At 46.0% G+C, this 22,926-nt stretch overlaps 1 protein-coding gene and 1 pseudogene across 8 annotated transcripts in view; one reads left to right on the top strand and one right to left on the bottom strand.

Moving 5' to 3' along the window:
• The window catches only part of DLG2 (discs large MAGUK scaffold protein 2), a 2,359,657-nt gene that overhangs the window by 639,746 nt on the left and 1,696,985 nt on the right, over nt 1-22,926 (top strand). The gene's annotated exons all lie outside the window — the stretch shown is intronic.
• Nucleotides 12,860-14,431, bottom strand: LOC309545318 (ribosome biogenesis protein NSA2 homolog; annotated as a pseudogene). Its single transcript has 2 exons — nt 13,846-14,431; nt 12,860-13,166 (listed from the first exon to the last, which is right to left on the bottom strand). The product of its transcript is annotated as a ribosome biogenesis protein NSA2 homolog (transcript).

Consider the following 22,926-nt stretch of genomic DNA (forward strand, 5'->3'; position numbering starts at 1 on the left):
AAAAAAAATCCTGATCTATAGTGCTATGCTGCTCTAAATAGACTTATGAAAAAACAAGCAGTCTATTTTCTATAAAAAAAATTTACTAAATGTCACCAAATATACTTACAAACCATGGTTTAAAATCACATACTATGAAAATAAAATCCAGTGATTTCATATAGTATCTCAGAAGGCAGATAACGTCACAAAATCACTAAATATACACTTAATGTTCAAAAATAGTTTCTTAAATAGTGTTTTCTAGTGATTATCCAACTGATTCCTCAAGTGCTCTGATACAAACTTCTCCACCTCCTGTGTTAACAGCCTCTCTCCTTATACATTTGACCTATCAGAGATATACAGTAGGTCTGAATGCGCTCTGCCCCCTTTGGGGTTAAGGAACTCCCCGTTTTCCTCCTACAGACGCTACAATATCTTGGTGTGTGTTCCTTTAGGGCAGTGGTCTCCTAACTGCAGCCTGCTGTCTAGATGCGGCCTTTGCTAGTCTTTTTTTGGCCCTTGGGGCACTATTCCTCCAAATGACACCAACAGTGGGGAATAATTCCTCCCACTGACACCAACTATGTGGCATAATTCCTTCCACTGATACCAATGATGCAGCACTTTTCCTCTCACTGACACCAATAATGGGACACTATTCCTCCCACTGACATCAATGATGGGACACTATTTCTCCCACTGACACCAATGATGGGACACTATTGATCTTTTATTGAAAAGAATCAAGCAACATATTTTATACAAAAGTAAAAAACATAACTATAGTACAATATTCCAACAGAAAACAAAGGAATACACATCCATGTGCAGAATATATACAATATATACATAATCCACTTCCAACATTTTTAGAAAACTATTTACATAAAGCAGCAGAGAGGGCCTAAGAGGCACAACCCATCACCTATGTATGCAGCCATTTATCAAAAACTGAGCATTAAGAAAAAATCTAGGGTGATAAGAGACAGAAAGCCACACCCGGGAAAGAGACTCCTGGCAGTCAGGGAGGCTTGAAACCCCTCCACGCCTTCAACCAAGCCCTCTGACCCCACTTGTCTCTCTCAAGCGCCCGAATCTTCCCCACCTCATGCAGAATGTCACACACCACCACCTGAACAGGAAGGATTTTACGCCGAAGGGTGACCTGACACTGTGCATTCCATGTGTAATAACGGACTACTAAGCTAACTAAAAAAAGTGTATCCAAACAAAAGCCCCCACCAGTATTGAATGCTCCATACACCCACTCAGCATAACCCAGCCTGGAGAGGAAAGGAACACCGATGGCCCGCCCAACCTGTTTGTATACCTCTATGTTAAAAGGGCAACGAAGCAGAAAATGGTCCATAGTCTCCTCCTCACCTGTACATTCCTCCCGAGGACAACCACGATCCATCCCACTGCGGAATTTCAAATTGCCCCGAACATAGAGCCTCCCGTGGAAGCACAACCATGCCAGATCCCTGAATTTAAGGGGGACTCTAGCCAAATTAATCAGTCTTAACCCTTCCCTCAAAATTGGGCCTGGGCAATCCCTTAAGGCCAGTGGGTCATGAAAGACTTCGCTCAAGACTCGGCTCATAAGGACTTTCCTCGGAGCGGATCTGAGATCTTCAGCCGACAGTCGCCACTGCCGCAGTAACTTCAGACACGGAGCGACATAGGCTGGGAGCTGACCACGATGACCCCTGAGATTCTTCACTTGGCCACCTTCTTCCCAAAGTCGCAGAAAAGGCCTAAACCAAGATCTAAACATGCCTGCCCATCCAGGAGGTTCCACTGCAAGCATACTACCAATGTTAAACTTGAGAAATAGCAGTGAAAAGAAAAGAACGGGGTTGACCATACCTAAGCCACCCTCCCTCCTGGATAGATAGGTGACATTCCTCTTGATGGGGTTCAGTCTGCTCCCCCACAGCATCTGGAAGAACACACTATAGATCCTAGCATAGAGAGACACTGGCAAGATGCAGACAGGGCTGACATACAAGAAGATCGGTATCAGGTAAGTCTTAATCAGATCAACCCTTTCCCTCAGAGATAACTTCCATCTCTTCCAGTTGACCACCTTAGTATTGGCAACTTCCAGCCTGCCTTCCCAGTTTTTGAGGCCATAATCGCCAGGTCCAAATTCAATACCTAATACCTTAATATTTTCCTGGGGCACTGGAAAGGTGTCCGGGAGATCAAACCCCTCACCTTCCTTTCCCATCCAAAAAACTTCACTCTTTTCCTGATTGATCTTGGAGCCTGATGCTTCAGAGTACCGTGATGTCAGAGAGACCACCTCCTCCGCTTCATCTGTCCCAGTGACAATCACTGACACATCATCCGCATAGGCAACAACCCTCAAAGGCGGCTCACCCGGGATTCCCACTGGTACCCCACACAACATGCCGCTCTCTAGCCTCCGGATGAAGGGGTCGATTGCAAACACATAGAGCAGGGGACTCAGGGGACAACCCTGGCGCACCCCAGAACCAACCTCAAAGGACTGTCCAACCCAACCATTAACAAGAGGGAAGCTTTCTGCCCCCTTATACAAGACTTTTAACCAATCGACAAAACCCCCCGGCAGACCGTACTTACTAAAGAGCAACCACAGGTACTCATGGTTGACACGATCGAAAGCCTTTGCCTGATCCAATGCCAGTAAATACTTTCCCCAGCCTGCAGCCCTGCACTGCTCCAAGGCCTCCCGGACAGCTAAAACCGCTGTGAAGGTGCTCCTACCCTGGATCGAACAGTGCTGATGGCGAGAAAGCAAAGACTCTGCTACTGCCGATAAGCGCCAGAAAAGTATCTTCGCCAGCACCTTTCTATCGACATTGAGAAGGCTGATGGGGCGCCAATTCTCAATCATCGAAGGATCTTTACCTTTTGAAAGAAGAATCACAGCTGAGAGTCTCATGGAAGGGGGAAGCATCCCCTCAGCAAGACAACTGTTAAAAACCTCTACCAAATGTGGGGCCAGAATAGACTTAAAGGCTTTGTAAAACTCAGCCGTCAGACCATCTGGTCCAGGTGACTTTTTGATGGCAAGCTGTTCAATTGCCCTCGTCACCTCTTCAACTGTGATCTCTTCTGTCAAATTCATCAAGGGGACATCTCCACCATTTAGACCTGGAGTAGAGTCCAAAAAGCTTTCCATCTTGTCTCGGTCAAGCTCTTTCCTCCCAAGAAGTTCAGCATAAAAAGACCTCACGACCTCCAGGATCCCTGACCTGGACTTTGTCAAGGAACCTGTACTATCCTTAAGGCCAACGACCATCTTAACAGCTACACCCTGTTTGCAGTTCTGGTAAGGGTCAGGCGAGTGGTATTTCCCATAGTCCCGCTCCAGAACCAAAGAGGTATGCCGGTCATATTGACACTTCCTGAGGAGGATTTTCGCTTCAGAGATTGCCCCAGGATCTCCTCCTCTCGAGACAAGAATATCCAGCTTCCTCCGCAAACGTTGGTAGGTCATGTATCTATTAAACTGTTTTTTATTGGCTAGGCCCCTGAAGAATCCAGAAATCCTCTTTTTGGTCAGCTCCCACCACTCAGCCTTGCTGCTACAAAAGTCCAGGATGGTCACTTGTGCCTGAAAGAATTCCTCAAAGGATTGTCTAACATGTTCTTCCTCAAGGAGAGTCGAATTTAATCTCCAGATGCCTTTTCCCCTCTGAGGAAAGTCTGAAGCATTCAAGACCACAGATAGCATACAGTGATCAGAGAACTCCACTGCCTGCACCACTGGGGGTGAGAAAGCAGAGGCCTCCTTCAAAAAAAACCTATCTATCCTACTCTGACTATTACCTCGATGAAAGGTGAACCCTGTGTCATCCGGAAGGTGCTTAATGTGCACATCCACAAGACCAGCATCCCTAACCATACTATTTAAAAAAACGCTATCATATCCCAGCCTGTCATTGAAGTCCTTCCTGTCCTTGGGCCTAGTCACAGTATTAAAGTCACCTCCAAAAACCACTTGCCGGGATGTAAAAAGAAATGGCTTGATCCTTGTAAAAAGGCATTTCCTGTCCCACTTTGTGTGCGGCCCATAAATATTAATTAGGCGCAGGTCCTGCCCTCCCACAAGGACGTCTAAGACCATACATCTCCCAATCTCCACCTCAATAACCCGCCGGACAGTTACCATGCCGGTTTTAAACAACACCGCCACCCCGCCGTAAGGCTCGGCCGCAAGAGACCAGTAAGATGGACCATACCTCCACTCTATCTTGGCCATATGAATATCTGCCAAGGAGGTGAGCCTAGTCTCCTGCAAAAATAAAATTTCAGCATCTAATTGGCTGAACAAAAAGAAGGCCATAGAACGAGCTCTTACCGACTTAATACTGGCGACATTTATTGTCACCACTTTTAACGGAGGGGGAACCGCCATTTGGGTTATTGGGTGGATTGCTTCTTAGCTCCCCTCTGCTGCTCATCACCAGAAGCCTCTCTCTTTCTTGAGGCCTCCTCCAATTCCATTTCTGAATCAGAATTTTGCTCAGAAGAAGCTCCAGATGAAGAGATATCCCATGCAGAAGCCCTAGAACGGTTGGGGACAGACACTGGGGCATCCTGTCCCTGTTCCGTCCTCACCGTCTGTCTCTTCCGCCTCACAACCCTCCTTCTCTCCTCCAGGTACTGCAGGTCAGATTCAGAGATGTTATCTCTTGTTTTCTTCTTCTTTGAAGTCTTCACAGAAGACTTCTTTACAGAGGAAGCCGCAGCACCCTTTTTGGTACCCTCTACCACTCCTGGTGGGGGGGGACCTTCCCTTAAGTCAGACCTAAGAGGGGAAGACTCATGGGGCATAACTGACTCGGGGGGCACAAACTTAGAAGGTTCTGACACAAGAGGAGCGGGTACAGTAGGCTGGGGGGACACAGAGACAGCCACAGAAGGAATACCTACAGACACAGGAGGGTTGGCCACAGAAACTGGGGAGGGATCCTGAACAGGACCTGGGGGGTCAGTCACCGCAGAGGAGGATGGTACACCAGGGGCCTCATCCTCCATCCCGTCCAGCCTCAACAGTTCATCTACTACCTCCTTCTCCATATTGTGCCAGGCTTCCGGACATCGGCTGTAGGGGTGGCCAAGACGCAGGCACAGGTTGCACCTTATCGCCTGGGTACAGTCCCTGGCCACGTGACCCTGTCCCCGACATACTGAACATATTAAGGCTGAACAGGAGGAGCTAAAATGCCCCTTTTCTCCACAGCGGTGACACAGCTTTGGCTGACCAGGATAAAAAATAGTCATCCTATCCCTCCCTATGAAAGCCGAGGAGGGCAGGTGACGGACAACATTCCCATCCCTGGCCAACCTGACCGTTACTGACCAACCCCCAGTCCAGATGCCACGTTCATCAAGGATTTTATTTGGCGTTGTCAAAACCTCACCATAGTTCCTTAACCAGACCTCTAAGTCCCGAGCAGGAACACTCTCGTTAGTGAGAATGATGGTTATTTTTTTAACCGTCGATCTCTGCGAAACAGCAACTGGTGCGAGATCTTCCCATTCGGGTCTTGACCTGCACCGAGCCTCATATCGTTCCCAGAACAGGTCAAGACCCTCTGGCCTGGTGAAGCTGATTGTGTACTCCCGGCTCCCAGCTACATGTATTAGGGCATAAAGGTCATTCGCCCCAAAGCCCATCTCCAAAATCATATCCACCACCACACGCCGTGCTGGAGAGACTGCACCACCTTCCCATTTAAGTATAACAACATTACGTCTTGGACCCCCAGCAGAAGCCAGAGACCCAAGACCTGAACCAGGGGCGCTCAAAGTGGCAGTTTGTGGTGTAAATCTCTGCCTGGAAGCAGGGTTCCTCATTGGCTGCAGCCTTGGCTCAATAACATTACCAGGTGCAGAGCGTACCACCTGAGCAAAAGAGGGCTTATCAGGGCCAAGACCCCACACTGATGTAACTCTAGCCGGTACATTACTATCATTATTATTAATTGCTTGTACTGAGCCAGCAGGATTGTCCATTGCACACATATTGGCAGCATTATCCATAACACCTGAAATAGAAGAATCGTTAAAATCACCATTCATTATCACAGTGTCTGTTGTAGTACTACAGTTGGCCTGATGCTGCAGTATAGAGTCCTGAACAACAGCTGTGACTGGACCAACAGCCTTGGGCTCAGCAAAAGGGGGGTTAATGGGTTGTTCAGGCTCTTGTAGTTCCTTTGCTGCAATGTCATTTTTTAAACGCAGTTTTTCCTGCAAGGAAACATCAGCAGCTGAAATATTGCTGGATATAATATTACCAGCCTGGGTGTCATTGGGCAAAACATCCGCATTAGCCAAGGTGTTAAATGGCACAAAAATAGTTTTATCAGTCACTTGTGACTTGCTAGGCTTTACCTTATCAGGCACATTGTCAGGAAAGTTCTCCTCACCAAATACCAGCTGATCCGCCTGTAATGGAGACTCCACTGCCTGGATCACTGTCAGCATACCTCCTGAGCCCTGAGAAGACAACGGGCTGCTCACCTCTACTTGGGGGGGCAGGGGTTCAGAAATGGGAGACTCCTCCTCCACCTCCATCTTTGCCATCCTTGCGAATCTGCGGTCATTGCAGAACTTTTCCTTAAAGGGCCCCTCTCTGCTTTCCATCATGGCCACAATGGTTTCCTGGTGTTGAACCCGGACCTTTGCCAACTGGATTTCCGAATCCATAGATCCACGGTTGCGGCTGTACAAACCTTCACGCTGCTTTCGCAGACGCTTCAACTCTGCTCTCAGTTTGTAGAGCTGGTCTCTCTCCCTATTCAGGACCTTGATCCCGGCCACCACTCGCTCCCGAATGGACTCGGTATCCTCATCCTCACCAGGGGCAGAGAGATCCCCAGCCATGGCTTGTCCGGGAGCAGGTATGTCATCCGTCAGCCCATGGGATAGCTGAGAGCTTCCAGCAGGAGAGGCCCTGCTGGCCTGCATGGCCTCCCCAGATAGGGGCCAGCAGGGCTGGGAGAGATTTTACCAGACTCCCCTCTCAAACAGATCACCTGGAGCAGCTCCAGACACACAGCCAGAGAACCTTCCTGCAGCCACACCCGAAGCTGAATGATGGGAAACGACTCCTCCCACTGACAGCAATGATGGGGCACTATTTTTCCCACTGACACCAATGATGGGACACTATTTTTCCCAGTGACACTAACGATGGGACACTATTCCTCCCACTGACCCAACAATGGGACATTATTTCTCCCAGTGACACCAACAGTGGGGCACTATTCCTCCCACTGATGCCATTGATGGTGTATTATTTTTTCCCACTGACACCAATGATGCGGCACTGTTCCTCCCACTGACACTAATGATAGGGCGTTTTTCCTACTACTAACACTAATCGTGGGGCCCTGTTCCTACCACTGACACCAATGTTGAGGCATTATTCCTCCCACTGACACTAACGAAGGGGCACTATTCCTACCACTGACACCAACGATGGGGCACTATTCCTCCCACTGATGCCATTGATGGGGCATTATTTGTCCCACTGACACCAATGATGCTGCACTGTTCCTCCCACTGACACTAATGATGGGGCACTATTCCATCCACTGACACCAACGATGGGGCCCTTTTCCTACCACTGACACTAATGATGGGGCACTGTTTCTACCACTGACACCAATGATGGGGCACTATTCCTCCCACTGACACCAACATCAGTGCCTGACCTCACAAATCCATCCCTGATATTAACATTTATTATAATAAAAAAAATCATACACTCACATTCACTGGTGCAGTAACTACTGGTGCACTACAGGATAACATTTTCAAAAAGGGGTATCCATACAGAGCACCTCTTTGGCACTATACAGTCCTGCTTCTTGTTAGAGCAAGTCAGACCCCAGTAACAAGGTAAGCCCTGCTGGGCAGAGTGTGCTTCTGGAAGAATGGTCAAATATTCCCATAGACACACTCCTAAACCTTGTGGACAGCCTTCCAAGAGGAGTTGAAGCTGTTATAGCTTCAATGACTTGTGTGAACTGACACCAATTATGGGGCTCTATTCCTCCCACTGACACCAATGATGGGGCACTATTCCTCCCACTGACACCAATGATGGGGCACCATTCCTCCCATTGACACCAATGATGGGGCACCATTCCTCCTCCTACTGACCACAATCACTAATGTAATTTGTTTGCTCCCCTAACCACCAAGCCTGGGGCTTTATTTATTCCCAGTGCATTCAGGACATGTTGTACTAGCATTGACCAAAGTCCAGGTCTCCTAAAGTCTGAAGGTCAGTAAAATGGCTCTTTGTTTAAAAAGTTTGAAGACCCTCCTTTAAAGGAAAGACCTCTTGCTCCGCTGACAGCAAACTCCGAATGCTCAAGAGATAAGGACTCCCATTATGCAGTAATTCACAACAATAACATTTATTATAATAAAAAATTATACACTCACATTCGCTGGTGCAATACCTACTGGTTCACTACTGAATTAAATTTTCAATAAGGGTCTGGTATCGATATAGAGCACCGCTTTGGCACTAAACAGTCCTGCTTCGTGTTAGAGCAATTCAGACCTATGTAACAAGGTAAGATCCGGTGGGCAGAGGTAAACATGTTGGGGGCATGGCCTGGCAGGGGTCCAGGCTGAGACTGCTACTGGTTCACACACAGTGGGTATTGTTCTGATGTGCGGCTCCTGGGACCTTCAGCTTTTACCTAACAAGGTGAAGCTCAATCAGAGAGGGGCACAGACAAGGTTTTTCTGTCTTTTAACCTCTTCCCCCCTGCCGTGCAGTACATACAGTATATGTGGCAGCAGGACAGGTGGGCCTTAACCACATTAAGATGCCCGCTGCACATTTACACATCTTGCGCAAAGCTGCGTAGCCCTACGTCAGTCACGTGCATGGTCCTGAGGGGTGAGCACGTGCTGCAGCCGGCGTGCTCCTGCCCCTACTAGGCAGTGGGGATGCTGATGCACGGAGCTGGCTGCTGCAATTGCCGCTTGGCACCCGCGATCGCTCCCCGCTGAGAGAGAAGGACGGTCAGCTGTTGTAAACACAGCTGACCGTTCTTCTCTCTCAAATGATCACAGAGCGCCTGTGATCCTTCTATATAGGATTACAGGTCTCTATGGTCATGTTGCAAGCCCCTCCCCCATACAGTTAGTAAACACTCCCCTAGGCTCACACTTAAGCCTTTGATCACCCCTAGGTTAACCCCTTCCCTGTCAATGTCATTATTGCAGTAAGAGTGCATATTTTTAGCACTGATTACTGTAGTAATGTCACTGGTCCCCCCCCAAAAGTGTCAAAAATGTCAGTTAGGGGCCCGATCTGTCCACCGTAATGTCGTAGTCCAGCTAAAAATCGTAAATTGCCGCCAATACTAGTAACTTTTGCGCAAACCAATCAAAATATGCTTATTGCAATTTTATTTTTTACCAAAAATATGTAGTAGAATACAAATTGGCCTAAAAGGATGGAAAAATGTGATTTAATTTTTATTTTTTTTTGGGAATGTTATATAGCAGAAATGTCGCTCTTTTTTTGTTTATAGCACAAAAAATAGAAATCGCTCAGGTGATCAAATAACACCAAAAGAAAGCTCTATTTGTGGAAAAAAAAGGACATTGATTTTATTTGGGTACAGAGTCGCACGACCGCACAATTTTCTGTTAAAGTAACGCAGTGCTGCAAAAAATGGCCTGGTCATTAAGGGGTATGAATATATGGGGATCTGAGGTTCACTGTGAGCTCCCAGCATGCTGACCGAGCTGTCACTGACCCCTCCCCGTCTTTGTTTGTCTTAGGCATGTTCACACTGCCCTGGACAGCTGCTTCACACTAAACCGCAGCAGTTCAGTAAGCGGCACTGCGGCAGCTGTCTGTTATGGCTGCAGTGCGTCAACAGTAGGGGCGGTGTAATGCTCGTTTCAGGGCATCACACAGCTCCTTTTTTTTTTTTTACTAACTTTATTTAAAAGTGCACAAACGTAACACTTCATTTGTGTCACTGCACAAGAGCGTGGTGCATTGCACTGCTGTGCCAAGACATGTGATCCTGTCCTATATGCTGCGATAAAATGCAGTGTGTCTGCATTTTATTGCAGCTCATTGCACTGCGTCACTGGGGTGCATTGCAGTGTGAATAGGGCACATATAAATAAATTGTTTTCTATGTGTCCTAGCAGTGATCTGCATTCATCCAGTGCAGGGCAGATCACGTGTAAACAGAGCCATACAGACAGCGTTTTGTCTAAAACGTAAATGGAGCTTTATCTAGTTATCGTTAAAAAAAAAAAAGGAGATCTTGTGCCTCAATGTACAATATATAATCAATAACCACCACAGTTAAAAGTTTTTAAATCGAATAGGCATTGCTTTGCGGCAAAAAACGTGGCAAAAAATTGCATGACTTTGAGGTAACAAAAGTGTGAAAGGGGCCTTCAGTAATCAAAGTATAGTGTGCCCCCTTTCAATGCAGAGTTACCACAGCATTCCACCATCAATGCAGAGTTACCACAGCATGCCCCCATTCAATGCAGAGTTACTACAGTGTGCCCCCATTCAATGCAGAGTTACCACAGCATGCCCCCATTCAATGCAGAGTTACCACAGCATGCCCCCATTCAATGCAGAGTTACCACAACATGCCCCCATTCAATGGAGTGACCAGCATGCCCCCATTCAATGCAGTGACCAGCGTGCCGTGCCCCCTTCAATGCAGTGACCAGCGTCCTGTGCCCCCTTCAATGCGGTGACCAGCTTGCCGTGCCCCCATAAATGCAGTGACCAGCGTGCTGTGCCCCCTTCAATGCAGTGACCAGCATGCCGTGCCCCCTTCAATGCAGTGACCAGCGTGCCGTGCCCCCATCAATGCAGTGACCAGTGTGCATGCCCCATCAATATAGTGACCAGCTTGCCGTGCCCCCATCAATGCAGTGACCAGCGTGCCGTGCCCCCATCAATGCAGTGACCAGCGTGCATGCCCCCATCAATGCAGTGACCAGCTTGCCGTGCCCCCTTCAAGGCAGATACCAGCGTGCTTGTGTGCCCCCTTCAATGCAGTGTGGGCCGCCCGCCCCCCCCCCCCCCCGAGGCCAGTGCACTTACCTGGGGCCCTGGAGTAGCTCGGTGGCGACGGCTTCTCTTGTCTTCAGTCCCGGCGGGCGGCTTCTCCTCACTCCGGCGGCGCGTCTTCTCGAGTCCTCCCGCTCCCGCCTCCTCCTCGGCCAATGGCATGGGGTTTGCCATGCGGCCAATCAGGAAGCCGGTATTACACCGGCTTCCTGATTGGCCAGGAGGAGGATCGGTGTGACAATAGCGAATTTTCATTCGCTATTGTCACACAATGGGTGGGCTCTGGGCGCACTGCTCTGCGCCCCGTGACCACCCTTTGCATCACCCTATTAGAGCCTCTGGCTCTAATCAGGTGATTTAAAAAAAAAAAAAACATTAAGATCCATGCGTCCGGCGCCCTGCATGCCGATTAGGGGGTGGGACGCATGGATGGGGGGTTCAATATTGAGTTGGCCCACCCTTTGCAGTTATAACAGCTTCAACTCTTCTAGGCGGCTGTCCACAAGGTTTAGGAGTGTCTATGGGAATGTTTGACCATTCTTCCAGAAGTGCATATGTGAGGTCAGGCATTGATCTTGTAGAGAAGGCCTGGCTTGCAGTCTCCACTCTAAATCATTCCAAAGGTGTTCGGGTTGAGGTCAGGACTCTGTGCAGGCCAGTCAAGTTTTTCCACCCCAAACTCACACCTCCAGCACTAAATGTATGTAATGGACAGGGTTGCTGGGATGTGGGGGAAGGTCTATTGACGCTGGCTACTGGGGTATCTATGTTCACTGGGGGGCTTTATTTTGCAGGGAGACCTATTGTTGCTGGGGGGGGGGGTCTACTCTTTAGGAAGGGGTCTACTGACGCTGGCTGCCCGGAAATCTGTTGTTGCTGGTGAGGGGTCTATTGTTGCTAGGCTGGATTTATTGTTGCTGGGGGGTATATTGTTGCGGGGGGGGGGGTCCGTTTTTGCTGGGAGTAAACTATTGTTGAGGGAAGGGTTCATTGTTGCTGCCTGGAGGGGGGTCTATTGTTGCTGATGGGGGGTATTTTGCAGCTCGAGGGGGGGGGCTAAAGTTGCTGGGGGATCTATTGTTGTTGGCACAGGGGATCTATTTCACTGCTTTTCTTGTTATCATTACCACATTCTGTACAAAGATGATACTTGGTTCTGTATTCTCTAAAAGGGTAGTAATGGGAAGTGGAAGCAGGGGACAGTGTTCGGAGGTGGGTAGTAGGTGGAGACAAGAGGTGACTCGGAAAGGGAGAGTATCTGCACCTATTCTTTGAGATAAAAAGACCTGACTACATATAGTTAAAAATGTACAATATTTGAATTTTGCTTAATCTGTCTTATCCAGAATCGCCGTCTGTTTAATGCAGGAATGAAGAAAGTGACACGTAATTCAGGAGGCAATCAGCCAACCTCAGATTCAAGTTGCCAGCGTAGATGTGACTGAAGGAAGCCAGCAGATGTAGGTGCATCGCCTACCTGACTCCTGGGATGTCTTTGTTTCTATAGTGCAGCACTACGTGAAGTGTGGGATTGGTAGCAGTGCTTCTACTCTTCTGCGGTGTGGGTGGACGAGGCGCAGGATTTATGTGCACAACCACGTTAAAACTAGTGATAATTAAATTTGAAGAATCAACAATTCCCACATCTTTGATTCACAAAAAGGAGTTTTCAATATTTTAAATGTATGTACAAAAAGAGTCAGCCTGATGTAAAGCGATCAATTTGTGTTAGAGATTTATAAATAACATTTCTACGTAAAGTTTGCAATACATACATTTTTTTCCAAAAATAGGTAATTTTTACTTCTTGTAAATTTAAGTCTCTCATACTTGTCATCAAAATTTATCTTTATACAAGCAACACGGCGTTGAAACATCCATTGTTATCTGTATTGTTTGTGACCTGTGCAAATATTCCCCAGATAACTTTGCCGCCTTGCGTGACAAGACCCAGCTCAATGACATTCCCCTCAATCACTGTGCCTTTTGTGATAACACCTAAGCTTGTATAAAATGGAGAGGAAGGATTCGTCTTTACTCCGAGGATAGGGAGACAAAATGTGGCTTTTAATTCTGGATGGGTCATGTGTGCCTTTTTAACTTTCAATAATTTTTATTGAATTTTCAGATAGGAAGAAAAACAGTAACAATAAGATATCCATAACAATGCAAAGGTACAGTCTCGTAAAACAGGAGCAGTGAGCAATTGTACAACATAGGCTGCCATGAGAATCATGGTTGAAAGAGAACAACATCAGTCCTTGCAAGTACCAACACATGCAAAATAGGGAGTTAAGGGAAGGGGAAATTCTTGGAGCGGCAATTCGCCGCAACCTGAGAGGATGTAAGAAAAGGTGGGGGGAAGGGAAGAGGAACCCGCCCAGACAGAACAACCCCCAGTCGGCCACCCGCAACAGAGGACGAGCCCCTAAAAGGTGGCGACACATTCGACCCCTGATTGGGAAGCCAGCGGTGGAGCGCCTGCCTGGAATACAAGGCTGATACCAAAACAAAAGAAAGGGTAGGAGTAGCACTAGAAGGAAAGGAAGGGGAGAGAAAGAGAGAGAGAATAAATAGAAGGTCCTAGGTCAGACGTGTAATGGCTAACATCAGATAGTAATGTGAACACATTTAGCCCATGGCTCCCAGGTGGATTCAAACTGGGCCACGTGGTCAGAGAGGATGCTAGATAGTTTCTCTTGGGACATGATCCAGGATATTTTCAGTTTGGCCTCTCTAACCGAAACGCGCGGTTTCTTCCATACGTGTGCCTTTTTAAAATGCAAACCCATTGGTCTAATAAAGCTTTCATACTTTGGTGGTTTATGGGTGAACCCATCTCCAACAAGGCAGACTTTGGTGACCATTCTCTTACAGGTTTTTTTCTTCCTCTTTCCTTTGCGAATAACTTTAAGCACTTCAGTTTCTCCCTGAGCACGCACTTTGGGCAAAGGAACTTCCCACTTGCCCGCTTTTTCTTTTCGCTTTTGCTTGATCATATTGGAGAGAACTTTGGCTCAGGTTTGCGCCTCTCTGTCCAGTAGGTAATCTGGAACAGCTCCTTCTGGTGTCTTCTCGTCATTCTTCTGTTTGGTGTTCGTCTTCTCATGCATCTTAATAGTTTTCTTTATCTGTATTTTGCCGGCATGGTGCTGCTTGTGGTACAGTTTGGTCTTCAGTCCGATGAGTTTCTTTGCCTTCTGTGACCTCTCATGAGCCTCATGGCTCTCCTTCTTCCTCTTCTTTTCATGGTAGGCAAAGTCATAACCGTACCGCTCATGGTGCAATTCAGTGTACTTGTTCTGAGGCATGATGTCTGTTTCTTGGACCCCTCCCTCTCACTCCAAGCCTGTAGCCTCTGACAGAAGGTAAATAAAAGCCCACCAGCCGCCGCTACTGAGCGAGGATGGTATCAAAAAAGGAAAGCCCACCCAGCAGCCATGACATCATTTCCCGTTCACTCCAGACCATTCATTCCTTTTTAATACAACAAAATCACAATCTTTTCTTAAGATATACCCCCTCCCATCCCTCCTCAAATAATTCTGCTGAATTTATTGCTGAGGAAGCCATTTTTTGCTCAATAAATACTTAGGTTCTACCTCTTGCTTTGCAGTGCTAAGCCAACCATAGACGGTTCGAATCTCAGCAGCTTCAGCAGGAACAGTCCGAGATTTGAGCCATGTTTGGGCAGGCTGAATGTACCCAAGCTGATCGGTCGATTGGGTACAACCAGCATATCAAATTTCACATGCGATTATTGCTGCAATAATCACTTTTCCTGATGAGAATCCCCCCCCTGCGGGAGGGATTCTCCCATCAACTTTGACTGTGGTGGTTGCAGGAAAGAATATTTGAATAATTATTATAAAAAAACAAAACACATGGATTAAAAATACTCACCTAACTATGTGATACAAAAGCATGTCATCAGCTCTCCAAGCTGAAACACCAAACGAAACAACGTCCTGAATATAGGCCCCTCCCACCATTTTTATAATAAATATTCGAAGCAGAGAGCACTATGGTTTCCCCTTATTATTTTTTGGCCATACGTGAATGATTGAGATTCCTAGAAGAGTCCAGTGTGGTCCAGGGACATCTTGCAGAGGAGTATACTCATGGCATCCAGAGATGCATACAAACAGGCGATCGGGACTCTGTAGTGGGGTCATTGCTTGGAGGTGAGCAGTCATTCCAGCTAGAGGTGGTGGTCACTGAAGTCACTAGATGATATGAACTTTCTTTTATATTATGTTGAACATCACTTAGAGCCGCACAACAGTGGAATTCTTGCACAGAATTGGGACTTTATATATTGGTTGCGCTACACTGGTTATGCTATATTCAGGTGCAAATCAGTTTGCTGTTCAACAGAACTTATAGCATTGAACATGTGCTCAAGTCTAGTGACAGGCACTAGTGGGAGTTCAGTGATAAAAATCCACAGGTGTGAACTATCAGCTTTTGTAGCCTCAGGCTACAATTTATTGGATGCCGTCACACTGTGAGTTAGATTACTTAGCTTAGAATTGACTGAAGCTCCATGTGGAGACCCCAAGGTGCTTGTTGCATTCTTTGTATTCTTTGGTTAGAATAAGAACACATGCCACCAAACCTTTCCACCGCTGGCTGGCAGAAACAACCCGCAAAAAAAAGTAGGCCCCCATCTGGCACCAGGTCTTCTTGAAGGACCTTCTCGTTCTAATCCCTGCTGCCGGCAATGGGAGATAACATACAAAAAAGAAGGAGATGGCCAGATGTTCAGCCATATGTAGCTGTGGAACCATCTTTATTCATTTTTATATTACATATCACTGTACTATTTTTTTTTTTGTAGTCAAACTCCATCTCTGAGTCTTCAAAGCTAGAAAATGATACAAGCTCTTCTCCGCTCTGTCAAGATTTTTTTTTCCTCGGGTTCGCTGTCTCAGTTGAGATTCTTTGAAGTTTACTATTTACTCCTTTCAACTCATAAACAATTTAAATGTGCTGTAAGCTAAGCAGAAATGACACAGATGTGCTTCATAAAACTATGAATTATTCTAGATAAAAGTCTCTTTTTTTATACGATCTGCTATATGCCACATTTTAGGCACACTGGGTTGACTTCTGATCCTTTGCAATTGGAGCCCAATATGTAAACCCAAATCCATACATTTTCTAAGTGTCTTCCAATAGCCCCCGATAGTATTAAAAGGACAGGTATTGTTTAATAAATTAGTTTTACAAATTCCTTTCATTTGACTGAGTTTGTTTAACGGCTTTACAACCGCCTACTGCAGTTATACTGTGGCAGGCAGCCTCTCCTGGGCAAACCGACCTAGCTATACGTCGGTCGCCAGCAGGAGGCTAGGGGGCGAGCGCATGCCGCCAGCGGTCCGCTCCCGCCCCCGTTCATCAGCGGGGAAGCCGATGCAGCGGGCAGGTGGCTCCGACTGCCGCCTGACACCTGCGACCGCTCCCCGCTGAGAGAGAAGAACAGTCAGCTGTTGTAAACACAGCCGACCGTTCTTCTCCCTGGAATGATCATAGAGCCCATGTGATCCTTCTATATAGGATCACATGTCTCTATGGTCATTTCAGAAGCCACGCCACGCCCCCCCCCCAGTTAGAATCACTCCCCTAGGCTCACATTTAACCCCTTGATCATCCACAGGGTTAACCCCTTCCCTGCCAGTGTCATTATTACAGTAACAGTGCATATATTTAGTACTGATTACTGTAGTAATGTCACTGGTCCCCCCAAAAGTGTCAAAAATGTCAGTTAGGGGTCTGATCTGTCTGCCGCAATGTCGCAGTCCCGCAAAAAATCGCAGATCGCCGCCATTACTAGTTAAAAAAAAAAAAAACAATAAAAATGACATAAATCTTTCTTGTAGTTAGTAGACGCAATATCTTTTGCGCAAACCAATCAAAATACGCTTATTGCGATATTTTTTTACCAAAAATATGTAGCAGAAAACAAATTGGCCTTAATTGTTAAAAAAATTAGATTTTTACATTTTGTTTTTTGGGGAATGTTATAGCAAAATTTTAAAAATATAGCTATAGCAGAATGTGAAAAATATTGTTTTTTTTTTCAAAATTGTCGCTCTTTTTTTGTTTATAGCGCAAAAAATAAAAATCGCACAGGGATCAAATTCCACCAAAAGAAAGCTCTATTTGTGGGAAAAAAAGGACATCAATTTTATTTAGGTACAGCAGCGTTGCAGGACCGCGCAATTGTCCATTAAAATAATGCAGTGCCGAATCGCAAAATATGGCCTGGTCATTAAGGGGGCAAATCCTTTCGGTCTTAAAGTGGTTAATGTCTTCCTCCTTTAGGTTGACAATACTCAGCCACTACAAAGCATTGGCGATCAACATTCAGAGAGCATTTTGACGGGCGGCAAGGATGTGTTGTATTGCCTTCTCATCACCTGCTTTAACCCCTTGATCACTGCACTAGGCTTTGCAGGTGGTTGCAGGGTGCCTTGCAGAGTGGCCCCATTTGCAGGGTGCCTACCAAACGCAATAGGGAGTGTCATTTCTGCTGGCGGCCACTGCCTCTGCAGGGCCCCCTCTAAAGGGGGTAGCAGTTGGGGGGCAGTAAAAACACGGGTCAACATCAGGGTTGTACAGCATCCCAATCTCATTTGTAAAAGAGCCCTTACAGTGCTATATATTCTGCATTTTTTTAAAACTCCACTTTTGCCCAGAAAAAAATATTCCCCACTGGGTGATCTCTGTACATTGCAAGGATTTTAACAAACTTTGTTGCAGATTCCTACCTTTTGTCATTCTGAAGAAATAGCAGTTTGTCTCCGCAGAGTGAATTTGTATGAGAGCGATTTTCTAATTATCAATTAGTTGCTGCACCTGCAGGCTCTAATGAGGAAAGTGGCAGGGCCTGCATCTCTTTAGACATGATTTCCTATTGGGAGTAGCTCACCAAAAATGCAATTTTTGTAGCAGGGGAAGCTCAAAATCAAATTTGTATCTTAGTGCAGATTTCTAGGAAAATCAGTAAGTCAATCACACAAGCAGGAAATTACATACGTGGGGGGCGTTCTATACACCATCTGTGTACAGAATGAGTCCAGGTAGCCATATTGCATTCTACAAAGAATTTCAGCGCTGCAGATTGAAAAAGAAAGGTCATTTTTTTTTTTTCCAAAAAAAAGAAAGGTCATGTTTTTTTTAATAACATTCAATTACAATACGACTTTTGTTGAAAATTGTATATGCTATATTATTATTATTTTTTTATTTGCTAATTTTTTCCCCCACGAAAGTGGAGTTACCCTTTTTAAAGAGTAGCTCCACTTTTGTTGAGAAAAAAATATTCCGCTCTAGGTAATCTACGTACTCTGCAGAGATTTTAATAAACTTTGTTGCAGATTCCTACCTTTTGTTATTCTGGAGAAAAAACTGTCTGTGTCCATGTTCAGAGTGAATCTGTATGGGAGTGATTTTGTAATTATCAATTAGCTGCTGTACCTTTAATGAGGGAAAATTTCAGGGTCTGCAACCCTTTAGATGTGATTTCATATTAGGAGTATCTTACCAAAAATGCAATTGTTGTTGCAGGGGATGCTCAAAATGTAATTTGCATCTTAGTGCGGACTTCTGGGAAAATCAGTGATCCAATCACACAAGCAGGAAATAACAAACCTAGGGGGCGTTCTGTACACCATCTGTGTACAGAACATGTCCAGGTAGCCATATTGCATAGCATTTTCCAGAGAATTACAGCGCTGCAGATTGAAAGGGAAAGGTAATTTTTAATAACATTTAATTACCATATGACTTGTGTCGCAATTGTATACGCCAGCCCTTAAATTTTCCACTCGCCTGCTCGCATTTTGTGAGTGGAAAATGTTTGAGGGTGAGTGTGGGGCTGCCTCAGGAGCGTTCTCCTATCCATCGCCCAGGGGAAGAGGAGAGGAAAATGATTGCCCAGGGGAAGAGAAGAGGAAGAGGATCGCTCAGGGGAAGAGGAGAGGAAGAGGATTGCCCAGGGGAAAAGGAGAGGAAGAGGATCGCCCAGGGGAAGAGGAGAGGAAGAGGATTGCCCAGGGAAAGAGGAGAGGAAGAGGATTGCCCAGTGAAAGAGGAGAGGAAGAGGATGACCCAGGGGAAGAGGAGAGGAAGAGGATCACCCAGGGGAAGAGGAGAGGAAAATGATCATTCAGGGGAAGAGGAGAGGAAGAGGATGACCCAGGGGAAGAGGAAAGGAAGAGGATGACCCAGGGGAAGAGGAAAGGAAGAGGATGACCCAGGGGAAGAGGAGAGGAAGAGGATCACCCAGGGGAAGAGGAGAGGAAAATGATCACTCAGGGGAAGAGGAGAGGAAGAGGATCGACCAGGGGAAGAGGAGAGGAAGAAGATCGCCCATGGGAGGAGGAGAGGAAGAAGATCACCCAGGGGAAGAGGAGAGGAAGAGGATCGCCCAGGGGAAGAGGAGAGGAAGAGGATCACCCAGGGGAAGAGGAGAGGAAGAGGATAGCCCAGAGGAAGAGAAGAGGAAGAGGACACCCAGGGGAAGAGGAGAGGAAGAGGATCATTCAGGGGAAGAGGAGAGGAAGAGGATCGCCTAGAAGAAGAGAATCACCCAGGGCAAGAGGAGAGGAAGAGGATCGCCCAGGTGAAGAGGATCACTCAGCGGAAGAGGAGAGGAAGAGGATCACCCAGGGGAAGAGGAGAGGAAGAGGATCACCCAGGGGAAGAGGAGAGGAAGAGGAAAGCCGGCCAGATAATCACACAGCAGGGATCGTCCGGCTGTAACAGCTTTCATTTGAATTGCCGGGCACTTAGCATCACACACAGCACCGCCTCCTGGGCTGGCTCCTTTGATAGACAGAACATCGGTCCAATGCCAGGACATGTAATGTCCTCACTTTTGTTGCCAGCGGTTTAGACATTAATGGCTGTGTGTTGAGTTATTTTGAGGGGACAGCAAATTTACACTGTTTTACAAGCTGTACACTTACTATTTTACATTGTAGCAAAGTGTAATTTCTTCAGTGTTGTCACATGAATAAATAATAAAAATGTAATAAAATAAAAATAAGAGTAGTGTACTCACTTTTGTGAGATACTGTATATGGTTACATTAGGGTGCAAGTTCCCATTTTCCATCTAGTGCATAAAGCAAACACACTCACCCGCACTCAAACTTCCGCAGTGACACAATAAAAACAGTAAAATATTATGAGCTTTTCTGAGATAATAGATTAACACCCGACACCCTCTGCAGGGAGTGACTGATGTCTGTAACGTTTAGAAAGATTGACTCTTCTAAACGAGACTCAAAGAAGATCAATAAGACTTGACAGTCTGACCGTGTCTCGCTGACTTCTCTTTACTCAGCTGATGTGTTACATTGTTCAAATCTCATTAACCTGGCAAAAATAGGGTCGTCCAATCAAATCAATACATGGGATTGTTAGAGAACTTTTAATCTTTCATCATTGTTTTCTGCAGAATCCAATTTATCTTCCAGCCATGTTAAAAAGCAAGTTTTTCCAATCTGAGACAGTATGCGTTTTCACACTTAAAAAAGAATTTGTGGCGCCCTTTGTTCTCATAATTTGTATGAAGAAATATACTGTATGTAGTTCTACCCCCTGAGGAGCCGCTGAATTGCCCTGTGATTTGAACACAGGGCAATGAACACCTGACGATGACACACCTCTCTCACCCAGCACTTACTGACACACCTTGATCAGAGATTTATAGTAACTAAGTAGAACTACTTCACTACTGTACTTAAGTACCGAAAGGCGGTATCTGTACTTTCCTAGAGTAGAATTTTTTTCTCCTACTTCCGCTTTTACTTCACTACATTTTTTCAATGATTTCAATACTTCTACTCTGATATTTTTTTTGTGCTGCATAGTTACTCGTTACTATTATAAAAAATTACCACTGCCAGAACAGTAGATGGCAGGTTTCATGAAGCTCAAAACATGTGTATTATCAGCGAATACGAAAATAAATGCAACTGTATGTATAAATAAAAGCTGCATTTGAAATAATAAAAAACAATATGATGTTTAAACTTTTGACTTCTTTCTTTAATAACTACATAACACAGTACTTGTACTTTTACTTTAAGTACTTGAGTAGCAAAATTTTTAAAAAAACTACTTGCAATACTTAAGTACAAAAAATGTTGAATACTTTAGCACTTCTACTCAAGTCACTTTTTGATCGAGCACTTGTACTTTTACTCAAGTATGGGTTTTAAGTACTTTATACAACTCTGACCTTGATACATTTGAAAGAATTTTTTAGGCCAGATGTAGCCTGCTGAACTGGCCGGGATTCGAACCGTGTATGGGCAGACTGAATGTAGCAAGTTGATTGATCGACCGATCTACTTGGGTACAACCAACATGCCAGGTTTTACCTGCAATCATCGCTAGCGGCTGCCCCCCCCCCCCCCCCCCTGGAGAAGACAATAGCCCTGCAGAAGGGATTCCAACATCAACCCTGTATGTGTTAATGGGTGAATTTGAGTGAATTTATTTCCTGCAAATTAATTCCGTGTATGGAATATGCCTAAGTGAAGAGAGAATTATCAAGTGTAACTAACAATAAATAAGAAAACAACGTTACTCTGAGAAATATGGTTAATTCGTTGACGACCGCCTGCCGTAGATGTACTGCGGCAGGCAGCCGCTCCCAGGAAAATCGCCATACTCGTACGGCCCTCGCTCTCGGGAGTCTGGGTGGTGAGCGCGCACTCGTCAGCGGGAAAGTTGATTCATGTGTCAGGCGGCTCCAATTGCCGCCTGACACCCGTGATCATTCCCCGCTGAGAGAGAAGGACGGTCGGCTGTTGTAAACAAAGCCGACAGTCCTTCTCCCTGGGAGGATCACAGAGCTCATGTGATCCTGCTATATAGGAACACATGTCTCTATGGTCATCTCAGAAGCCACGCCCCCGACAGTTAGAATCACTCCCCTAGGCTCACACTTAACCCCTTTATCTTGATCACCCACAGGGTTAACCCCTTCCCTGCCATTATTACAGTAACAGTGCATATTTTTAGCACTGATTACTTTAGTAATGTCACTGGTACCCCCAAAAGTGTCAAAATGTCAGTTAGGGGTCCGATCTGTCCGCCGCAATGTCGCAGTCCCACAGCGGAGAGTTCCGGTTTGCGTTCCACTTAGTGGGCGTCACGTCCTGTCTTACGCGTTTCGTCACTTCCTGTGACGTCTTCACACAATGGGAAACCGCTCCAACGCAGCCAAATTACACACCAAGCCAACCTCCCTCCATTCCCCTGGCCAACTCTCAGCACTTCAACAACCCTGCCAATATGCTCTATAGCCTGCAGAACCTGCTGCATCAGTGAACAATTCCAAATCAAAATTTGAAACTACCTGCTCTACCCACAAAGAGTGACCATTGTAAGATGCCAGAAAGGAATCCCATACTCGCAAGTCCTCATGATGATCTCGTGATAAAATAGTTCGCTGCTTTAACTCCAGCTGTAGCCGATGCTAGACATCTACAAAAAACATGCCACATGGGCATAATGCGGCAAGCAAAATTCAACTTGCCTAAGAGAGATTGCAAGTCACAAATTTTTATATTTTTGCATTTGCTTGTCACAGCTACCGCCCTCCGGAGATCCTCAAGTTTGTCTGAAGACAGACAGCACTGCATGGCCACCGTACCAATTACAATGCCCAGGAACTGCAACTCAGTGACTGGTCCCTCTGTTTTGTCCGTGGCAAAACACGTTGGACAGTAGCCAAAACGGGAGGTGCAGATAGTTCTCCCTGCGGGCCCTATAAACAAGTAATGGATGATTAAACTGAGCCCAGAAACATCCTGAAGCACCCACTCTAAA

The sequence above is a fragment of the Pelophylax lessonae genome (assembly GCF_965119305.1).
Source record: "Pelophylax lessonae genome assembly, chromosome: 2".
Lineage (NCBI taxonomy): Eukaryota > Metazoa > Chordata > Amphibia > Anura > Ranidae > Pelophylax > Pelophylax lessonae.